At 42.4% G+C, this 21,445-nt stretch overlaps 1 protein-coding gene across 1 annotated transcript in view; it reads left to right on the forward strand.

Annotated features, from left to right (window-relative positions):
- PPARA (peroxisome proliferator-activated receptor alpha) overlaps window positions 1–21,445 on the forward strand; it is a 97,984-nt gene that overhangs the window by 26,422 nt on the left and 50,117 nt on the right. The gene's annotated exons all lie outside the window — the stretch shown is intronic.

Below are 21,445 nucleotides of genomic sequence, written 5' to 3' on the forward strand. Positions count from 1 at the left end.
ATCTCCTGACCTCGTGATCCGCCCGCCTCGGTCTCCCAAAGTGCTGGGATTACAGGCTTGAGCCACCGCGCCCGGCCGAGACTCCATCTTAAAAAAAAAAAAAAAAAAAAAAAAGCATGTCACATAATGAATCATATGGCATATAACCTTTCGGGACTCGGGGTAATTCTCATGAGATTGATCCAGGTTGTTGGTGCATCCATAGTTTATTCCTTTCTATTGCTGAGTAATTTCCATGGTGTGGAGGAGCCATGGTTTAACTGTTCACCCCATTGGAGGACATCTAGCTTGTTTCCAGTTTGGAGTTACTGTGAATCAAGCTGCTGTGAACATTTGTTTACAGGTTTCTTGGTTTTCTGGTTTGTTTTAAACAGTTCTAGCCAGGCGCAGTGGCTCACGCCTGTAATCCTAACACTTTGGAAGGCTGAGGCAGGAGGATGGTTTGAGCTCAGAAGTTTTAGACCAGCCTGGGTAACAAAGCGAGACTCCGACTCTACAACAAAAATTAAAAAATTGGCCCTGCATGGTGATGTGCGCCTGTAATCCTAGGTACTTGAGAGGTTGAGGTAGGAGGTCTGCTTGATCCTAGGAGGCAGAGGTTGCAAGCAGGCGAGATTGTGCCACTGTCTCCAGCCTGGGCAACAGAGCAAGACCCTGTCATTCATAGATAGGTAGGTGGATGGATGGACGGATGGACAGACGGATAGATTCATTGATTGACAGATAGATAGATAGATAGATAGATAGATAGATAGATAGATAGATAGATAGATAGATAGAAATGTAAATTACAGGGTCACGCTCAGTGGTTCATGCCTATAATCTCAGCACTTTGGGAGGCCAAGGCAGGTGGATCACTGGAAGTCAGCAGTTTGAGACCAGCCTGGCCAACGTGGCAAAACCCTGTCTCTACTAAAAATACAAGAATTAGCCAAGCATGTTGGCATGCGCCTGCAATCCCAGCTACTCTGGAAGCTGAGGCAGGAGAATCTCTTGAACCCAGGAGGTGGAGGTTACAATGAGCCAAGATCATGCCACGGCACTGCAGCCTGGGCCACAGAGTGAGACTCCATCTCGAAAAAAGAAGGAAGGAAAGAAAGGAAAGAAGGAAGGAAGGAAGGAAGGAGGGAAGGAAGAAAAAGAAAAGAAAAGAAAAGAAAAGAAAAGAAAGAAAGAAAGAAAGAAAGAAAGAAAGAAAGAAAGAAAGAAAGAAAGAAAGAAAGAAAGAGATATGTAGATTGTATACCATATGACATTGATTTATAATGTATATGCCACACTTTTGGTAAACTCACAAGATTGTGTAACCAAACCATCACTGCAACTTAGATGTCCTCCAATGGATGCAAACATATTCATTGCCCCTGAAAGAAACCCCGCAGCCGTTAGTAATCACTGCCTGTTCCTTCCAAATCTCCTCCCTTCCCCCATCTAGCCCTAGACAACCACTCATCTACTTTCTATCTCTACAATTTGTTTATTCCAGACATTTCATATAATGGAATCACACAATATGTAGTCTTTTGTGACTACCTTTTTTTCATTTTGCATAATGTTTTCAAGGGTCATCCATGTGGTAGCATGTATCAGTACTTTATTTCTTTTTATTGCCAAAAACATTCTATTGTATGGATATAACACATATTATTTATCCAATTTTTAGTTGTGAACACTGTGTTTTAACTTTCTGGTTATTACGAAGAATGCTTCTATGAACATTCACATACAAGTTTTTGTGTAGATGTATGTTTTCATTTCTCTCTCTCTCTCTCTTTCTTTCTTTCTTTCTGAGACAGGGTCTCTCATTCTGTCACCCAGGCTGGAGTGCAGTGTCGTGATCTCAGCTCACTGCAACCTCCACCTCCCAGGTTTGAGTGATTCTCCTGCCTTAGCCTCCCCAATAGCTGGGATTACAGACACATGCCACCACGCCCAGCTAATTTTTTGTCTTTTTAGTAGAGATAAGGTTTCACCATGTTGACCAGGCTGGTCTCGAATTTCTGACCTCAAGTGATCCACCCGCCTCAGACTCCCAAAGTGCTGGGATTATAGGCGTGAGCCACTGCACCCGGCCTGTTTCATTTCTTTAGGAGTGGAATTATGGGTCATGTAGTGAATCTGTGTTTAACTTCTTGAGGACTGCCAGACTGTTCCAAAAGCCTATGCCATTTCCCACTGGCAACATATGAAGGTTCTAATTTCTCCACATCTCTGTCAGCACTTGTTATTGTCTGTCTTTTTAATTAGTTAATTAATTAATTTATTTATTTTGAGATGGAGTCTGAATTATAGCCATTCCAGTTGGTGTGAACTGGTGTTTCATTCTGGTTTTGATTTGCATTTCCCTAATGACCAGTGACACTCAGCTCCTTTTCATGTGGTTATTGGCCATTTGTATATCTTCTTTAGAAAAATGTCTATTTAAATCCTTAGTCCATTTTTAAATTGAGATAGTTATATTTTTATTGTTGAGTTTAAGAGTTCTTTATACATTCTGATACAAGTCCCTTATCAGAGATATGATTTGTAAATATTTTCTCCTTTTTTTTTTTTTTCTTTGACATGGAGTCTTGCTCTGTCGCCCAGGCTGGAGTGCAATGGCATAACCTCAGCTCACTGCAACCTCCAGCTCCCTGGTTCAAGCGATTCTGCGGCCTCAGCCTCCTGAGTAGCTGGCACTACAGGCACATGCCACCATGCCCAGCTACTGTTTTGTATTTTTAGTAGAGACGGGGTTTCACCCTGTTGGTCAGGCTGGTCTCGAACTCCTGACCTTGTGATCCACCCGCCTCAGCCTCCCAAAGTGCTGGGATTACAGGCATGAGCCACCGCACCCAGCCTTTTTCTCCCATTTTTGTGGGTTGTCTTTTCACTTTCTTAATGGTAGTGTTTGTGGCACAAAAGCTTTAAATTTTGAGTCCAATGTATTTGCCTTTATTTGTTTTCTGTTCTTTTGGTGTATATACAAGTTTTTGTGTGAACGTAAGTTTCATTTCACTCGGATAACTGCCCAAGAGTGTACTTGCTGGATCATATGGTAGTTTCATGTTTAGTTTTATTTTTTAAAACTGCCAAACTTTTCTAGAGTGGCTGTACTATTTTACATTCCCACCAGGAATGTATGAGTGACCTGTTTGTCTATGTCCTTTCCAGCATTTGGTGTTACCACTATTCTTTATTTTAGCCATTTGATAGGTGTGCAGTGATATCTCATCGTGGTTCTAGTTTGCCTTTCCCCAGTGGCTTATGGTGTTAAATATCTTTTCATGTACTTATCTGCCGTTTGTGTATCCTCGTGAGTAAAATGTCTCTTCACGTCTTTTGCTCATTTTCTAATTGGATTGTTTGGGGGTTTTTTTTATTGTTCAGTTTTGAAAATGTTTACATATGCAAGATACTGTCCTTTGTCAGATATTTAGGTCCATGATCCATTTTAAATTAATTCTTTTTAAGATGGAAGACTTAGTTTGAGGTTCTTCTCCTGCTACCCCAATGGATATCCAGTTGCTCCAGCAGCAGTTTTTGAAAGGTTATCATTCCTTACGAAATTTTGCACCTCTGTCCAAAATCAGTTGGGCCTATTTGTGTTGATCTGTTTCAGGGTTTTTAGTCTGTTCCATTGATGTCTGTGTCTATTCCTTCACCAGTACCACACTGTCTTTATTACTGAGTAGGTCTGACTATTAAGTAGAGTGGTTTCTCCCACTTTATACTTCTTTGCTGATTGTTTTAGCCCTTATAGGGCTTGTGCCATGCTTTTCTGTGTAAATTTAAGGGTAAGCTTATCTATATCTGTAAAAACTATTACTGCGATTTTGATAGGAATTACACTAAACCTACAGATCAACTTGAGGAGAATTAACATCTTTATTATGTTGAGTCTTTCAGTCCATGAGCATGGTAGTTTCTTTTTTGATTTTTTTTTTTTAATTTGAGGCAAGATCTCACTCCCTCACCCAGGCTGGAGTACAGTGGTATGATCGTGGCTCACTGCAGCCTTGACTTCTTGGGCTGAAGTAACCCTCCTGCGTCAGTCTCCTGAGTAACTGGAGCTACAGGTACACTCTACCACACCTGGCTAATTTTTTTTCCTATTTATTTATTTATTTATTTATTTTGTAGAGATGGGGTCTTGTTTGTTGCCCAAGCTGGTCTTAAACTCATGGCCTTAAGGGATCCTCCCAAAGTGCTGGGTTTATAGGCATGAGCCATCACACCCAGCTTTCTTTGATTTTTTTCCATCAGCATTTTGTAATTTTCAGTATACAGATCCCTATATATGTTTTGTTAGGTAATAAATACCTAAGTATTTCATTTTCTTTGGAGTGAGTGCAAATGACATTGTTGTTTTTAACTTTTATGTCTGCATGTTTGTTGTTAGTAGACGGAAATGCAATTTATTTTTGCATGCTGATCTTACAGTCTTGCTGTATTCATTTCTTAGTTCCAAGAGGGTTTTTGTAGATTCCTAAGGATTTTCATGTCATTGCCAGTAGGGACTTTCATTTCTTTCTTCTTATCAATGTGCCTTTTATTCCTGCCTTATTACAGTAGTTAGAACTTCCATCACTATGTTGAGGAAGAGTGGTGAAGGTGGATATCCTGGCCCTGCTCCTGATCTTACTGGGCAAACATTCAGTCTTTCTTCGTTGAGGATACATTAGCTGTAGGTTTTTGCAGATGTTCTTTTTCTAGTTGAGAGAAAGCTTTTCCAAACTTGTTGAGAGTTTTTATCATGAGTGGGTATTATAGTTTGTCAAATACCTTTTCTGTGTCAATGAGTATGATCAAATGATTTTTCTTCTATAGCCTGTTGACATGGTGGATTACATTGATTGATTTTCCAATGTTAAAGTAGCCTTGCATACCTGGAATGAGTCTTAGTTGGTCATGGTAAATAATTCTTTTTATACATTGTTGGATTTGATTTGTTCATATTTTGTTGAATACTTTCATGTCTAAGTTCTTGAGCAAAATTGGTCTCTAGTTTTCTCTATTTTCTATTGGCTTTGTTGAGTTTTGTTGTCAGAGTAATATTAGTTTCATGAAAATAAATTGGGAAGTATTTCCTCCTCTTCCACTTTTTTTGGAAGAGATTATATACAACTGGTGTGGTGGTATTTCTTCTTTACGTGTTTGGTAGAATTCTTCCGTCTGGACCTGGGAATTTATTTTTTAAGAGATTTTAAAATCACAGATTCAACTTTTAAATGGTTATAAAGCTATTAAAACTATTTTATCTTGGTTAAATTGGGTAGTTAGTAGCTTTTGAGTAATTGATCTATTTCTTATTTGTAGAATTCACTTGCTCAAATTTGTTTGTATAGTTTCTTATACTGATTGCAGGATCTGTAGTAATATCCTGTTTCATTCTTGATGTTGGTGATTTATGTCTTGTCTGTTTTTATTTTTGTAAGTTTTGCTGCAGTTTTATCAATTTTAATGTTTTTTTTTTCAAAAAACCAGCTTTTCGTTTCATTTATTCTCTCGATTGTTCTCTCGATTTCCATTTCATTGATTGTTCTTCTTTATTATTTCCTTCCTTCTGTTTGCTTTGGTCTATTTTGCTATTATTTTTCTAGTTTCTTGATGTAGGAATTTAGATTATTGTTTTGAGATTGTTCATCTTCTCTCTTGCAAACATTTAGTAATACAAATTTCTCTCTCGATACTGCTCTTGCCACATCCCATATATTGTTGTATGTTGTAGCTTTATTTTCATTCAGTTCTGTTTTTTGTTTTTTGATGTTTTTTGCTTCGGGGGTTTTTTTTTTTTTTTTTTTTTTTTTTTTTTTTTTTTTGAGACAGTCTCGCTGTGTCACCCAGGCTGAAGTGCAACGGTGCGATCTCAACTCAGTACAATGTCTGCCTCCTGGGTTCAAACAATCCTCCTGTCTCAGCCTCCCAGGTAACTGGGATTACAGGTGTGCACCGCCACACCTGGTTAATTTTTGTATTTTTAGTAGAGACGGAGTTTCACCATGTTAGCCAGGCTGGTCTCAAACTCCTGATCTCAGGTGATCCACCCGCCTCAGCCTCCCAAAGTACTTGGATTACAGGTGTGAGCTACCATTGCCAGCCCAGTTCTATGTATTTTAAATTTTCCTTGAGACTTACTCTTGACCCATGGATTATTTAGAAGTGTATTGTTGAATTTTAAAACATTTAGAGATGGTCCTGTTGTTTTTCTGTTATTATCATTTAAGTTCATTGTTATTAGATTATATACTCTGTATGGCTTCAATTCTTTTAAATTGAAAATTATTTTATTTGTTGAGGTTTGTTTAATGGCCAAAGACATGGTCTGTCTAGGTGAATGTTCCATGGGCTTTTAGGGAAAAAAGTATATTCTGGTTGTTGAATGGTGTCTTAGTCCATTCAAGCTGCTATAACAAAATACCATAAACTGGGTGATTTATAAACAACAGAAATTTCTCTCAGTTCTGGAGACTGGGAAGTTCAAGACCAAAGTGCCAGCAGATTCAGTGTCAGGTGAGGACTTGCTTCCTGCTTCGTAGATAAGTGGTACATACACATTTAGGACCATCATGTCTTCCTAGTGGATGAATTCTGTTATCATTAGGTGATCCTTTTAACACTTTTAAAAAGAATCTGTTTAGTAGCCTATTAGAGTTCTTCCTTTACTATTTTATTGAGCATTAATTAATCCTAACATTATGTCTATGTCAGGACTGATGACAATATTTTGTGTGAAAATTTGATAGTATTGGAGGCTGAGGTAGGAGAATTGCTTGAACCCGGGAGGCAGAAGTTGCAGTGAGCCGAGATCATGCCACTGCAGTCCAGCCTGGACAACAGAACAAGAATCCACCTCAAAAAAAAAAAAAAAAAAAGGTATCATATCCTCCAAGATTCAAAGTGAACTTCAAACAGTCTTATATAGTCTTAGTTTTGGAATGCATCCCAGTATTGAGTTGCATTAGGGATTTGCGTTTTTGTGAAGAGAGAGCAGCGTATCAGAATCTTGGGCATAAACTAAGAAGCCATATCAGAACCTCAGGTGTACACCAATGAGATAGATCAGAACCTTAGGCATGTACCTGGTGAGACAGGTCAGAACCTCAGGTGTGTACCCAGTGAGACAGATGAGAACCTCAGGTATATTACCAGTGAGGTATATCAGAATCTCGGGTATTTACCCAAAGAGGTATAGCAGAGTCTCAGGTACATACTCAAGAAGGCATATTAGGGCTTCAAGTATCTAGCTAAGGATTTATATCAGGATCTCAGGTTTATACCCAGGGAGGTATAGCAGAATTTTGGGTATAGATCTAAGGAGGTCTATCACAGTCTAGGGCATATAGCCAAGGAGCTGTATCAGAACCTCAGGCACATACCCAAAGAGGCATTTTAGGACTCGTAAGGAGGTGGTAGATTTCAAAAGTATAGTCTAACAGTTCATCTGCTTTGAAATTTAAAACAATATTAAAGGAAAACATGAAATATTTCTATCTGTCAGAAGGTGACATGAGTTTTAAACGATTAAGAAATATACTGTCTGTGGCCTTCTAACCAATATATTATGCCTATAGAAATTACAGACTCCCTTGTCCAGGATAGAATAATAGGCACTGACTTACCGTCTCATCTGAGACAACCAAACCTCCATACAAATACATGAAACAGTGTTCTTCAAGATGCTGGATATCAGGCAGTGAAGGGCACTGATGGTTGTAAGACAAACAAGGTGAGAGGTGTGGCTTGAGAGCGTTTCCAGACTGCAGTGCAGGGAGAGGGGAAACTGAGGCAGATCTTGGCAGACTTCCTCAGTTGACAAAATAGAGCTGAGAGTCCAGGGAGACCATGGTGTGTAGATTATCCAGGCAAAGTATTAGAGGTGCAAGCCATATACAGAGGGACTCCAGACATCTACCAAAGTACTGCTTGGTGCATGCATGTGAGCAAAACTACTTGAGGCCAGGAAAAGAAGCATCTGAGAAGATTAGAAGGAACAGTGCCCGGCACTTGTGCCAGCCAAGAAGGGTGCCTGGTGCTCACACAGAGCCAGGAACAGTGCAGGAATTTGAGTGTGTGTTAGGAGAGGAAGGTATATCAGAATCTTGGGCATAAACACAAGAAGCCATATCAGAATATCAGGTATGTACCAATGAGATAGATCAGAAGCTCGGGTGTATACACAGCAAGATAGATCAGAATCTCAGATGTATATACAGTGAGATAGATCGGAATTTCAGGTATATACCTAATGAGTCCGAGAGCATGGTGCTGGCATCCGGTTAGGGCCTTCCTGCTAGATCATGACGTGAAGCAAGGCAAAGAGCCTGTCAGCTCAGGGCTGTCTTCCTCTTCTTATAAAGTCACCAGTCCTATTATGGGGACCCCACCCTGATAATCTTATAATCCTCCCAAAGGCTACCTTCAAATGCTGTCAACATGTGAATTTGGAAACTAAGTTTCCAGCACATGAAATTTGGGGGACACATTCAAAGTACAGCATATATTACACATAACCAGTAGGGTTCATCCCAGGAAATGCCAAATGGCTTGATAATCAAAAATTAATGCAACTCACCATGTTAACAGGATGAAAAAGAAAAACCATATGATCATCTTAGTAGATGCAGAAAAAGCATTTGATTAAATCCCACATTCATTTTTTTTTTTTAATTTGAGACGGAGTCTCGCTCTGTCGCCCAGGCTGGAGTGCAGCAGCTTGATCTCGGCTCACTACAAGCTCTGCCTTCCAGATTCACGCCATTCTCCTGCCTCAGCCTCCTGAGTAGCTGGGACTACAGATGCCCGCCACCACACCCGGATAATTTTCTTTGTATTTTTTTCAGTAGAGTCAGGGTTTCACTGTGTTAGCCAGGATGGTCTCAATCTCCTGACCTCGTGATCTGCCCATCTCGGCCTCCCAAAGTGCTGGGATTGTAGGAATGAGCCACTGCGCCCGGCCACCCCACATTCATTTCTTACTTAAGAAAACAACTGGATTTTGACAGAGGTACAAAGGCAATTTGGTAGAGAAAGGACAGTCTTTTCAATAAATGGTGCTAGTGCAATTGGTTATCCATGTGCCCCAAATGAACTTAGACCCATGCCTCATGTCGTACACAAAAATTAACTCAAAATAGATCAGAGATCTAAAGGTAAAACGTAAAATTATAAAACTTCTAGAAGAAAACACAGGAGAAAAATCTTTGTGACCTTGGGTTAGGCAAAGATTTTATAGATATGACACCAAGAACACAATCTATGTATAAAGAAAAAAATCAATAAATTGAACTTCATCAAAATGAAACTTTTACGGTTTAAAAGACAGTTTTAGGAGAATGAAAACACAAGTTACACATTGGGAAGAAATATTCGAAAAGCATTTGCCTGATAAAGGTATTGTAGCTGGAAGACAGAAAGAAGTCTCAAAACTCACCTGAAAGAAAATAACCCAGTTTTAAAAATGGGCAAGAGATCTGAACAAACACATCATCAAAGAAGATAGATGAATAGCAAATAAGCATGTGAAAAATTCTCAATGTTATCAGTCATCAGGGCAATGCAGATGAAACCTGCAGTCCCCATGCTAATGTTCTACAACTTACACAGTGGTGGTATGATACCACTACATGCCAAAATTAGAAAAGTTGACCATACCAAACATTAGCCATGATGTGCAGGAACTAGAACTCTCATCCCTGCTGATAGGAAGGTAAAATGATACAAACACATTGAAAAACAGGTTGACAGTTTCTTTCTTTCTTTCTTTCTTTCCTTCCTTCCTTCCTTCCTTTCGTCACGATCTCAGCTCACTGCAACCTCTGCCTCCCAGTGAAGTAGAAAAATGATAATAAAGGTAACAATAGCATTAATAATAATAGAAATAATGATAGTTTCTTTAATAAGAATGCTGTTTAGGCTCAGACTGAAAGGCTTTAAGTAACCACCCCCGACTGAAGTTAGAGTTAAGAAAGAATATTAATTTTCCTTGTGTGAAACATTAACCTTATCTAACTTCCACATATTTTGTAAATTCTGTAAATTCCTGTTTTTCCCACACAGCTGCAAGTTCACAAGGCAGGTAAGCTTAAGCTGCAAAACATGTTTTTCTTAAGATGTAAGGCATGTCAGAAGAATATCACAAGATGGTAATGGCCTTTATTCTCACTTCTGTATGCTTGCTTCCTGCCTCACATATTTACCACCTCAAGATGCATAAAAGGCACTTGCCTTCTTTGTTTGGTGCTCAGATTTTCTGAATGCAAGTCCACTGAGCCAGTGTACACCTTAACTAAATCCTCCTGAACCCCATCGATCATTCCAGTTCTCTGATTTCCCACTACATTTTCTGGGGGCTCGTCCAGGATTGGAGATGGCAGATTTTCTGTCTGCTTTGCCTGTGGGACTGGAGCCCCAGGTCGAGGGAGGCCTGGGACCCTTGGTACCAACAGGAGGGCTTCAGCCCGGAAAGGAGATCGGATTTCCCACGTCCTGGTGTCTTTCCCAGACAGCGCAATGGAACCTATAAAGGGGTTGCAGGATGGTTCCAGCAGGGGCTGGGGATGGCGAGAGTAGCTCACCAATTTGGATGACAGGGTTTCACCATGTTGCCTAGACCCAGAGGGGCTGGGGACAGTGAGAGTAGCTCACCGATTCGGATGAAACTTACACCTTAGCCAATGCAGGATGTGAGAATGACTTGCTAAGTTGGTCAGGAAAGAAACCAAAAGTGGCAAGAGTGGCTTGCTGCCTTGACTAAGGATTGGGAACTGGGAGCAGGGAGGTGTGTGAAAGAGTGTGAAAGAGATGGTTCTGGGAGGGACCAATACGGGGCGTGACATAGGGAGACAGATCTCTTAGCATGGACTGTGTGCTCTGAGGCAAGTGTGGGATTGACCAGAACTAGGGCCTTGCATACGGCTGACAGGAGCTGCCCCATGGCTGCAGCAGGCTGTGGCGGGAATAAGGTACTCTCCTAGCTAAGCAGCACCTGAAGCTCCCGTAATAGGACCCAGTCTGGTCGGTCTGGAACGAAAGTGAGAGTGAGTGTGCATCACAAAGGGCGGGATGGGAGGAAAAGCATAGAAACTGGAGTGCATGTTAAAGAATTTTAAGAAAGGTTTTGCTGGGGATGATGGAATTAAGTTGTCCCCCTAAAGATTGAGGGTTCTGTGTGAAGTGGAATGGCCTTCTTTTAATGTTGGGTGGCCGGCCAGCGGGACAATAGATAGGGAAATGATTGGCCATGTATTTAGGGTAGTGACCACAGTTGGAGGACAGCCTGGGCATCCAGATCAGTTCCTATACATCAGTTCCTGGATGATCGCAGTCCAAACATGCCCCAAATGGTTCCAGCCTTGTCTGGCAACTTACTGTAAGACTCTAGTGACCCGAGCCGAACCTAAGGCAGTTAGAGGGCCCCCTTCACCAGACACCTCAGGTGGAAAGAAAAAGCCACAGGAAAATTAGGAAAAGCCTGTTCTACTTCACCGGGTTCAAGCGATTCTCCTGCCTCAGCCTCCTGAGTAGCTGGGACTACAAGTGTGTACCACCACACCTGGCTAATTTTTTTTTTTAACTTTTAGTAGAGATGGGGTTTTGCCACGTTGGCCAGGCTGGTCTCGAACTCCTGACCTCATGATCCGCCCGTCTCGGCCTCCCAAAGTGCTGGGATTACAGGCTTGAGCCACCGCACCCGGCCTTTTTTAACTTTTAGTAGAGATGGGGTTTTGCCACGTTGGCCAGGCTGGTCTCGAACTCCTGACCTCAGATGATCCACCCACCTCAGCCTCCCAAAGTGCTGGGATTCCAGGCGTGAACCACCGTGCCCAGCAGGCAGTTTCTTATAAAGTTAAACAAACGCCTACTGTGAGATCTGGCAATCCCGCTCCTAAGTATTTGGCCAAGAAAAAAGAAAGCATATATTCCATACAGAACCTAGTCCTGAATGTCTATAACTGCTTTATTTATAATAGCCCAGACTGGGAAACAATTCAGATGCCATTAATAGGTGAATACATTCTCAAACTGTGGTTATCTATACAATGGAGTATTACTTTGCAATAAAAAGGAATGACCTATGAATACCTATAACAACATGGATGAATGCTGAAATAATTGTGAAAAGTGAAAGAAGCCAGGATAAACAAGTATAATACATACTGCTTGATTCTATTTATATAAAACTATTTATATATACAAACTATTCTATTTATATACAAACTAATCTGTAATGACAGGAAGCAGACCACTGACAGTGGGCATGGAGGGGCAAGAGGGAGAGATTAGATGGGCACAGGAGCACTTTCAGGATGATGGGTCTGTGTACTGTCTTGGCTATGATGGTGGTTTCATTTCACAGGTTTATACATATGGCCAAAAAAAATCAAATTTGTACACTTTAAATATGTACAGATTATTGTATGCTAGTTACATGTCCATAAAGCTGTTTCTTTTGTTGTTTTATTTTTATTTTCTTTTTTGAGACAGAGTCTCGCTCTGTCGTCCAGGCTGGAGTGCAGTGGCGCAATCTCAGCTCACTGCAACCTCTGCCTCCTGGGTTCACGTGATTCTCATGCCTCAGCCTACCGAGTAGCTGAGACTACAGGCATACGCCACCATGCCCAGCTAATTTTTGTATTTTTAGTAAAGACGGGATTTCGCCATGATGGCCAGGCTGGTCTCGAACTCCTGACCTCAGGTGATCCACCCACCTTGGCCTCCCAAAGTGTTGGGATTACAGGCATGAGCCACTGCACTGGGCCCATAAAGCTGTTTTTTAAATGAAAAAAAGTTGGCTTGGAATAAGCACTAGAACTGGGGCCTTGGCTCTGAGATCCTCATCTGAGGATCCAGACTCTGGTGCCCCAATGTGGCGATGCTTACAGAAATGACTCCATCTGCTAAATGAGTAGACAGGTAATTCTCCACTGAACACACACTCATTTAGCAGCGTGAGCAGCAAGAGTTCAGGAAATCCTCATATTTCAATTTGTCATTAGTTTAAACTTCTAGTCTTTGCTTTAAAAACACATTAGAATAATACTACATTTTCCCTCATCTCTAAACTTTACTAAAGACTCCAACAGAGAGTTATATTCACTGAGAGGAGCATCTACTCAACACAGATAAACTGGGAAGGAAAAACAACAACTTGTGGGTAATTCAGAATCTGGATTATCGTGTCAGGCGCAATGGTTCATGCCTGTGGTCCCAGCACTTTGGGGGGCCAAGGAGGGCAGATCATTTGAGTTCAGGAGTTTGAGACCAGCCTGGGCAACACAGTGAAACCCTGTCTATACAAAAAATAGAAAAATTAGCTGGGTGTGTTAGTGTGTGCCTGTGGTCCCAGTTACCCAGGAGGCTGAGGTGGGAGGATCACCTGAGCCTGGGAGGTCAATATTGCATTGAGCTGAGATTGCACCACGGCCCTCCAGCCTGAGTGAAAGAGTGAAACCCTGTCTCAAAAAAAAAAAAAAAAAAAAAAAAAAAAAAAGCTAAATTATCAAATGTCTAGATCATTGATGGTTGGATGTAAAGTTGAGAAATGTGAGAAATGTTCACACTGGGAGATGACACACAGTAAACCACACAGAGGATTATATGGTAGTTAGAAGCAGAAACTAGAGGCTTGCTGCCTGAGGTCAAAACCTGGTTCCGGTGGTTCTGTGCCCCAGGGCATGTTGTGGTAACCTGTCTGTGCTTCAGTTTTCTCATCTGTAAAGTAAACATAATGGTAATGCCTGCCTCATGGGGTTGCTGTTACCAGGAAGTGAGTTAATGCGCATTAGGTGCTTATTTATGACAGTTCCTGGCATATGATAAGGGCTCAAAAAGTGTTAGCTGGCACCACTATCATTATCAATATCTCTAATTTATTGCAGGGTTGGATCTGAAAAATGGCTGATGATGATTTGATGATGACTTCCTTGTTATAAACCAGTACTTTTGCAGTGCAAATTAAATACAAGCAACCTGTAACACACCACTGCAAGTTGGATGTCTAGAAAAGGTGCCATGAGTTACCTTCTAAAACATCATAAGAAACCATGTTCACCAATAATTACCACAATAGGAGAGAAGTACCGAGTACCATGGGGAGACAGAGTCCAGAATCTCGGAGAGAGACACAGTTACCTTTTAGTTACACTAATGGGGAAAACAGGAGCTTTGCTACCCTTGCACCTGATGGAGGGCCTCTCTGAATATCAGTCTATGGGGTCAGAAGCCAGTTTCCTCTCACATTTAGAAGGTTTCCAGCTGTTGTCTTTCACTTCCCATGTTGCTGTTGGGAAATCCAAAAGTATTCTATTCGGCCAGGCACAGTGGCTCTCACCTGTAATCTCAGCAATTTGGGAGGCCGAGGCAGGTGGGTTACCTGAAGTCAGGAGTTCAAGACCAGCCTGGCCAACATGGTGAAACCCCTTCTCTACAAAAAATACAAAAATTAGCCGGGTGTGGTGGTACATGCCTGTAGTCCCAGCTACTGGGGAGGCTGAGGCATGAGAATTGCTTAAACCTGAGAGGCGGAGGTTGCAGTGAGCTGAGATTATGTCACTGTACTCCAGCCTAAGTGACAGCAAGACTCCATCTCAAAAAAAAAAAAAAAAAAAGTTTTCTATTGGATCCTTTGTGTGCAACATGTTTTTCCCTCTCAGAAAGCTTGTAGGATCTTCTCTTTGTCTCCAGCATCGTCTGGAATTTCCCAGTGAGTGACCATCTGTGTGTGTGTATTCATTCATTCTGTTGAGCCCCTGGTGGGCCCTTGCAACCTGGAAATTCATGCCCATCGTTTCTGAGAAATTATCTTGAATGCATTGGTTGGTGGTTTCCCCTGCTCCGTGTTCTTGCTTCCTGCTCTTTGGAGCTCTTGTTACTTGGATGAGTTTGCCTCCTGGACTGGTCCTCTCTTACTTCTCTTGCTTCTTCCATGTTCCATTTGTTTTTACTCTACTTTCTGTGAGATCGGGGCCATTATCTTCCAACCCTTCTATTAGGTTTGCAATTGGTTTTGTAATCCCCTAGAAAAGTTCTTGTTCTCTGAATGTCTCTTTTGATAGCATACTGTTCCTTTTTCATGAGTGCAGTATTTCTACATGACTCTCATCAGAACATGCTAATGTCTTCCATTTCTCATAACTTTCTAGAGTGAGGACCATTTGAACTTGGAGTGCCCTCATTTTAAAACTCTGTGGTTGACCCTGTTCCCCTCTTTTGTTGCTGCTTTTCACCAGACTTTGAAGAAGCCGAAGTACGTTCAGAACTTGTCTGCTCTGGCAAAAGACGATACTGTTGGCTTAATCTAAAAACTGAACAAGAAAGCTCAAGGAGAGAGGTTTAAAAATATACCATCTCTGGCCAGGCGCGGTGGCTCACATCTGTAATTCCGGCACTTTGGGAGGCTGAGGCGGGTGGATCACCTGAGGTCAGCAGTTCAAGACCAGCCCAACCAACATGGTAAAACCCCGTCTCTACTAAAAATACAAAAATCAGCCAGGTATGGTGGTGGCTGCCTGTAATGCCAGCTACTTGGGAGGCTGAGGCAGGAGAATCACTTGAACCCAGGAGGCAGAGGTTGCAGTAAGCTGAGATCATGCCACTACACTACAGCCTGGGCAACAAAGTGTGTCTCCATCTCACAAAAAAAAAAAAAAAAAAAAAGTCTATCTATCTATCTATCTATCTATCTCCATCTCTTATCCCTGAAACCATAAAACAAAACTAACCTTCAGCATATAGGACTATTGCAGAAGGGATTATCTTTCTACTTGGTTGGTTCCTCTTGGTCTTGAGGAAATTTTGACTTCCTTGAGTTGGTCCCTAGAAGTTAAAGGGAAAGGGCCTTTTCTCTTTCCTTTAAAACCTATGTGGCATATTTGTTGAGAATTTAGATACCACAGGATTGACAGTGTAGACTTACATTCGTAGACCGGATGCCATCGACCAACCTTGAATAATTTGCAGCACATTGCATCATTTTGTTTTAAGTAATGCAAAGTCCTTGACATGTCCCAGACATTGTCTTGGTTACTTGTGAGGTCTCACATAAGTCTAATTTTCCTCTTCCTCTGCGCTTTCTGGTTCAGCTCAATTTATTCAAGGGTGTATTTGTGTAACACACTTGAATAAGGTGTGGTCCTGCCTTTGTAGATGTTATAGTTTAAGAAGACCAGCCAGACAGGGAGAAGAGCGTGATTCAAGGATGAAGGCGTGGGCTGGGGGCTGGGAGAGCAAGGAGGGAGGAAGGGGCAGCACCATGTGCCCATTACTCTATAGACATCTCGAACCACCTGGCCATGTAGCTGTCATTAACCTAAGTTTACAGTTATTGAAAGTGAGGCTCAGCCGGGTGTAGTGGCTCACGCCTGAACCCAGGAGGCGGAGGTTTCAGTGAGCCAAGATCACGCCACTGCACTCCAGGGTAGGCGAGAGAGCAAGACTGTGTCTCAAAAAAAAAAAAAAAAAGAAAAAGAAAAAAAAGAAAAGAAAAAAGAAAAGAAAGAAACTGAGGTTCAAAGAAATGTACAGTGCTTTCCCCCTTATCCAAGGAGGATACATTCCAAGCCCCCACAGTGGATACCTGAAGCCTCAGATAGTATCAAACCCTATATATGCTATGTTTTTCCCTATATATGCATACCTATGATAAAGTTAATCTATAAATTAGGCACAGTAGGAGACTAACAACAACGATAATAAAATAGAACAATTATAACATACACTGTAACAAAAGGGTGTCTTCCTCTCTCTCTCTCAGAATATCTTATTGTACTGTACTGGGGGTAACTAAAACCAAGGAAAGTGAAATCATGAATAAGGGATATCTACTGTATATGCTGGAGTTTTCAAGGTCATAGCACTGCCTTCCCCCGAGGTTGGCCTTGTAGCCTCTCCAGGCACTGCTGCTGCTGCTGCTGCTAAGAACCCCTATGAGGTGAACACTGTGAGCATCATCATTGCTTCTCAGAAGAGAAGACCCGGCTTACAAAGGCCAGGCCTCAGGTACCTTAAACACCTGTTTAAAGCTGAACTCATGGCCAGGTGCAGTGGCTCATGCCTGTAATCCCTTCTCTCCAAGCTCAAATCCTGCCGTCCTTCTCTTTATATTCCGAATTTCGTGGGTACCACCTTCTCTGCCCAGCGACCCAAGCCAGAGCATACATTCATCCTAGACTCTGTCCCAGGTCCCTGGTCCAGGCAGCTGCCAGTTGTCAGGGTCAGCTCTTCATCTCGCAGTCCTCCTGCCTCTTGTGTCAGTCCCCAGGGCTGTCATCATCTCTTATTGGGACAGTTACAACAGCCCCGTAAGGAGTTTTGCTGCTTCTAATCTTGTTCCCTTTGAGTCTGGATTCCTCCTTGCCATCCAGACAATCCTGATGCAAATCTGATCACATCACACTTCCCCTCAATAGTCTTCCGTGGCTCCTCATTGTTTTAGGATGAAATTGAAACTCCTAAACATGGAGATTAACAACGCACCATGATTGGCACTGCTGGCCTCTCCTACCTCTGCAGACTCACCTCTTGCCACTTCTCCCTTGAGGTGGATCAAAAATGATCACAAGTTCTTTGAGGCTCAAGAGGCCAAACATGGCCAAACCACATCTCTACTAAAAATACAAAAAATTAGCCGGACATGGTGGTGTGTGCCTATAGTCTAGCTACTCAGGAGGCTGAGGCAGGAGAATCACTTGAACCCGGGAGGCGTGAGGTTTCAGTGAGCCGAGATCGCGCCACTGCGCTCCAGCCTGGGTGACAGAGTGAGACTGCATCTAAAAAACAACAACAAAAAGAAAATATTTTCAAAGGACCTTCGGGATCCAAGAACCTCCATGTCCAATAGAGGGGTGCACACGTGGGTGAGACACAGCAGCTGCCCTCCGGGAGCCCACAGCGGAGGGGTCCCTTCAGTCTTCTTTTATTCCAAGCAAGTGGCAAAACTACATTACTCTTAATACAAACCACTTCCTTTTAGCACAGGACACTTCCCAAGCTCTGCAACTGTTGCTCCTGAGGAAGGGAGTAAAACTGATAATCTGTTCCTCCCTATTGTATTCAGAGGGTTTTTTTTTTTCCCCTTTTGCTGGCTGTGTTTTCCTGTCCCTATGATGATTATAATTCACTCTGCAAATTGGATCACCTTTCCCATGCAGAACCCCTTTGACTTCTGTTCTAGATATCCATTACATTTTTGTAGTCTTTGGACACACTGTGTGTGCCGCTTTGCCCTCTGGGTGACAAGGCTGTGGCTGCGGAGACAGAGCCAAGGTGAATTCTCACGGACTGTCACCAGGTTACTCCTGGAGTAAGTAATTCCCGAGAGCTCTTTCTGTGCTGATCGTTAGAAATAGATATTGAGGCCAGGCGCGGTGGCTCATGCCTGTAAACCCAGCACTTTGGGAGGCTGAGGCGGGCAGATCATGAAGTCAAGAGATCGAGACCATCCTGGCCAACACGGTGAAACCTTGTCTCTACTAAAAATACAAAAATTGGCCGGGCACGGTGGCTCACGTCTGTAATCCCAGCACTTTGGGAGGCCAAGGCGAGCGGATCATGAGATCAGGAGATTGAGACCATCCTGGCTAACACGGTGAAACCCCATCTCTACTAAAAAATAGAAAAAATTAGCTGGGCATGGTGGTGGACGCCTGTAGTCCCAGCTACTCAGGAGGCTGAGGCAGAAGAATGGTGTGAACCTGAAAGGCAGAGCTTGCAGTGAGCCAAGATCGTGCCACTGCATTCCAGCCTGGGCGACAGAGCGAGACCCCGTCTCAAAAAAAAAAAAAAATTAGCCGGGTGTGGTGGCGCGCGCCAGTAGTCCCAGCTACTCAGGAGGCTGAGGCAGCAGAATCACTTGTACCCATGAAATGGCAACAGAATCACTTGAACCCGAGTGAGCCGAGATCATGCCACTGCACTCCAGCCTGGCAGCAGAGCGAGACTCCATCTCAAAAGCAAAAAAAGAGAGAAATAGATATTGAACACCTGCTACATAGCAGGGATTGTGCTAGAAGTATGGATGCAAAGATTAGGCAAATGCATTCCCTTGCCTCACAAAGCATACAGTCTAGTAGGAGAGACAGGCATGTAAAAAGTTTCAACAGCACAGATAATCAGGACTACACCAGAATTGGGCCCAAGATGCTGTGGGAATCTAGAGGTGAAAGGGTTTCATGAAAGAGGAGCTTCTTCTCCCATTTATAACTCATTTTAGCCTAATCTTCCGAACAGTCATGCATCTAAGAGCTGGTGATACAGAAAATACCTTGGTGTTAGTTATGAGTTACTGTTAGAATCCTTCCGGTGTTTGCACCTGTCCTGTGCTCAGGTAACATAAAACAGTGATATAATTTGATGTCTACTTCTTCTTGTATTAGTCTATTTTTAAATGTTCTACAATTTTCATATACTCTGTTTCATAGTTCTCAAAGGAATATTTTGATTGATAAATGTTTAGTTAGTAAGACCTAAAAATAGAATCTCAGTAGTTGGAGCTTATGATGTATACAAGATGCAGCTCTAACATTTAAATTGGAAGGGAAATATCAAAAAGATATCTGCACTCCTATATTTGTTGCAACACTGTTTACAATAGCTAAGATTTGGAAGCAACCTAAGTGTCCATCACCAGACAAATAGATAAAGAAAATGTGATATATATACACAATGCGGTACTATTCAGCCGTAAAAACGAATGAGATCCTGTCATTTACAACAATATGGGTGGAACTGGAGATCATTATGTTAAGTGAAATAAGCCAAGCACAGAAAGAGAAACTTCACATGTTCTCACTTATTTGTGGGCTCTAAAAATCAAATCGGCTGAACTCAGAGAGTAGAAGGTTGGTTACCAGGGGCTGGAAAGGGTGGTGAGGGATTAGGGGGCAGTGAAGATGGTTAATAGGTATGAAAAACCAGAAAGAATGAATAAGACCCACTAGGTTTTTGTTGTTGTTGTTGTTGTTGTTTTGAGACAGAGTCTCACTCTGTCGCCCAGGCTGGAGCGCAGTGGCATGATCTCGGTTCACTGCAACCTCCGCCTCCTGGGTTCAAGTGATTCTCCTGCCTCAGCCTCTCGAATAGCTGGGATTATAGGCACGCGCCACCACACCCGGCTAATGTTTGTATTTTTAGTAGAGACCGGGTTTCACCATGTTGACCAGACTGGTCTCGAACTCCTGACCTCAAGTGATCCACCCGCCTTGGCCTCCCAAAGTGCTCAGATTACAGGCGTGAGCCACTGCGCCTGGCCACTATTTGATAGCATAATAGGGTGACTATAGTCAATAATAACTTAATTGTATATTTTTAAATAAAGAGTATAATTGGATTGTTTGTAACTGAAAGGATCAATGCCTGAGGGCATGGCTACCCCATTCCCCATGACGTGCTTAGTTCACATTACATGCCTATACCAAAACATCTCATGTACCCCATACATATATACACCTAGTATGTACCACAAATATTTTAAATAGTTTTTAAAATAAAAAATAAATTGTATGGGAAAGAAAATTATGAATTTAGAAATGTAAAAGGTCTCAGGTAAGGAAGGCATGAGAGGATCAGGCAGAACCTTCCATCATTGCTGGGACGAGAAGAGAAGCCCTACCTTTTCCCAACACCCTATCCACTCCACCTGTCCCTCACCTCTCAGCTTATGTGAGACTCTATCTGTGCTATGAAACTGAAGATCTAATTCAGTGCTGTTTGCATTGTCTTGCCTCCTGGACCAGAGTTTGCAGTTGTTGAGAAAAGAGATGGTTGGTTATGTCTTGATCCCCCGCCCCCGCCTCCCCTTGAGCATTTGGGGCACAGGACACAGGAACTGGCCAGCCTGGTTCACTCTTCTAGATGAGCTGGGCAGTGGCATGTCATGTGGGTAATAGGAAGGGGTGGGGACTTCCCCGGGATATTCTGCTCCTGATCAGAAGCTCCAGTGGTGTCGGGGGAGTATGCTGGGAGGGTGTGCAGGGTGGGGCAGGTGCCCGTTTGGCCTCTGCTATCTATCTGGGGAATGCATCCAAAGGCAACTGTTCCTTATCTGCTCTTGTTGGGAGCAAGGAAGGGCCAATTTGTTCAATGATCTGTACAAAGCCAGTCCCTCTGGCCAGAGTTGCTTCACTCTATATAGAGATTGTATCTTGGTTAGCTCTTCATTCATGGCAAGACCAGTGTTTCTCTAAATTAATGCCAGGTATTGTTTAAAAGCAACTAAAAATGACGAAATTGTGAAACTTTGAAACTCCCTGAATGTAATGACAAGGAAACTAACATTGTTATATTGGTTGATGCTCCTGGCCAGAAGAGAGAATATTAGCAGGGATAAAAGGGATAGGCTACACGCATTTTCCACCCCAGTGCTGAGAACACGATGGGGGAAAAAGGGAGGTGGCCACAGCCCACACAGTCTCTGCCAAGCTACTTTCTTTTTTTTTTTTTTGAGACAGAGTCTTGCTCTGTCACCCAG

This window comes from Mandrillus leucophaeus, unplaced genomic scaffold, assembly GCF_000951045.1.
Source record: "Mandrillus leucophaeus isolate KB7577 unplaced genomic scaffold, Mleu.le_1.0 Scaffold26, whole genome shotgun sequence".
NCBI lineage: Eukaryota > Metazoa > Chordata > Mammalia > Primates > Cercopithecidae > Mandrillus > Mandrillus leucophaeus.